Here is a 2547-nt window from a genome sequence, read left to right as displayed (position 1 = left end):
TTGCCAGCCTTAAAATCCTCACTTGTTTTGTACTAAGAGGTAGAGAGCAGGGAATAGTCAAATAAAAACAGGATACTGGTGTTAATGAATAAGCTCTGCAATGAGTAAGTATAGGTGAGAGACAATCATCTCTCATGTAGTTCCATCGGGTCAGCAGGATGCAAGTCCCATGTCAAACTCACAACCTGAGCAAAACCTGAAACTAATACCAAAAGAGGTATTTAGAGAAGTGGTGCAGATCCAAGGGACAGATGAAAGGAGGAATGCTCCAGAACAGGCAGCTCCTGTGAGCCAGAGGCGGCAGTGCTGCACGGGGCTGCAGAGGGAGGGAACCCGACTGTCAGGCCCATCAGTCACCAAAGCTGAACAAAGCTGAGCTCATGGGGACTGGGAAGAGGAGAGGACTTCTCAAGGGGTGTGGCCAAGCACAATATTCATACAAACATAGCCAGTTGACTTCAGTAATTGTGTCTATAACCTGCAACCATTTCTCCTGAGAAATTCCCACCACTTTTATGCCATGGATATTGCTCTGCTATTCCTTCCTACTGTGGAAACCTAAGGTGAGCCTTCCCTCCAGCCAGCGTTCTATTCACCACTGGACAGGAGACAACATGGCAGTGCTGGTGGATGGTCTGCATGGCTGAAGGCTGTTCTGTCTCATATCTGACAGCTTTGTAAGATGGGACTTGTATGGCATCTTGGCCAGCTTTCAGGCCAAGGGTTAGGAACCCTTCAGCAAGGGTTAGGACAAGTAAACCAAGAGATGACTGATGTGTCATTCTACTGATGTCAGAACCCCAAGACAGAAGTGAAATAATTTACCTTACAGCTGGTCCAGCTGCAAGACCTCCATTGCCAGATGCTGAGCCTCCATTCCTAAACCTTCAAGAAACACCCCTTCTGAGCATGACTGTCCCTGTTCTTTTTTCTCACTGGCAATGACCTCTGGGCAAGCATAAATTCTATGAAAAATATTTGCAGAATAGTCTATTTATTTGTCTATTTTTATCAGAGCAGGTATTTGACCTGACTGAATGATTTATTCTGTATTTCCCATCTCATTGGCTGCATTTTCTCTCCACCCATTTCAAAACCCTTTGTTCAGTCTGTCCCTGCTCTTTTCACTCTCAAATACAAAAAGGTGGTTTTATATACACATACATTAAACTATTTAACTGCATTGTTTTTAATATGATACCTCACTCCTGTCAGCTATTTTCCATTCAAATAGCATAAGTAGTGCTTTCACATAAATCACTTTTGACAAGAGTGGAACTAGAGCAGGCTGCATCTCCTAAAAAATTACTTCTTGCCTACAAGCAAAACTACTGCACCTTATCCTCATACCAGAACCTGCTGATTGTCCTTTTCTGGGTAAAGTGCCTCCATAAGACAGAGGAATTACCAAAAATGTGAAAAGATGTCTTTTATCTGGAATAGAAGGCGGCCTGCAGGATGAATCTGCAGCTGCCTTACCCAAACTAAAAGCTACCACTTCTTTCACACCAGCTGCCTGCTCTGAACAGAAGGCTGTATTTCTCATTGCATTTAAATGCAAACTCTTGCAGAGGTGCACAGCACTTGACATGATCACATGTGAAGGAAAGCTACTTAAAAATATGCAAATCTTGGGGTTTTTTTTACACAGTTTCAATGTTTCCTCTTACAACTTTTGCAAGTTGATAAGTATACATTTTCCCTCTTAACAATGTTTGGTGCAACCCAAAGACAGCTTGGGAATATGTTTGAGATGCTGTGTAGCTGCCGAGATGAGGTATTGGTTCATCTGTATTTTTAAGAAACCATGCAAGACTGTTGGGGCTCTGCCAGTTTCAGCGCGCCAGCAGCGGTGGGGGTATTAGTGGTTCCCTGCGTTAACCTAGTTTTGGAAAACGGCATCTCTCCTTGTTCCTCTCCTTGTTATGGTGGCCAGCAAGCCCTCAGCCCCTGGGTGGCTGCCAGCCCCACCAGCCAGTGGCCCAGGCTGGTGGCTGGGGAGGGCAGCAGGGTGCCTGGGGGGCTGCGGGAGTCAACGCGCCTGAGGCCCTGAGCCGCAGCGACGACGGGAAAAAGCGAGGGCAGAACTGGGGCTCGGGGTCTTTGGGGTGGGAGGCGAGGCCGGGGCAGGGCAGGCAGCAGGTGCTTGCCAGGCATGGCCTGCCAGCCCCAGTGGGGCCGCTGGAGGGTGCGGGGGGTGCGGGCAAACTTTTTGGCCACTCTGCAAAGGCTCCAGTCCCTCTGGGCACTTGCAAGCAGGTGGCGGGTCGGGAGGAGACGGCCGAGCGGAGGCCTGGCAGAGCTTGGTGCCACCACGGCCACGCTCTCGCCACCTCCTCCCGTGCCGTCTGCAGCCAAAATCACCGTGAAAGGGATTTAGTGTGGGGGGTGTGTGTGTGTGAGTGTGTGAGCGAGGGACCCGCTGGTCTTGCCCTGTGCGGGGCAGGCGCGGGAAGAGGAGGAGCGCGGGCACCTGTGGCTGCCGCCCCCACGCACAGACACACACACACAGACAGACACAGACACGCACACGCGCGGCCCCGGGGC

Source organism: Athene cunicularia (assembly GCF_003259725.1).
Source record: "Athene cunicularia isolate RWA chromosome 1 unlocalized genomic scaffold, athCun1 chr1_part1, whole genome shotgun sequence".
NCBI lineage: Eukaryota > Metazoa > Chordata > Aves > Strigiformes > Strigidae > Athene > Athene cunicularia.
Note: the sequence above shows the minus strand (reverse complement) of the source record.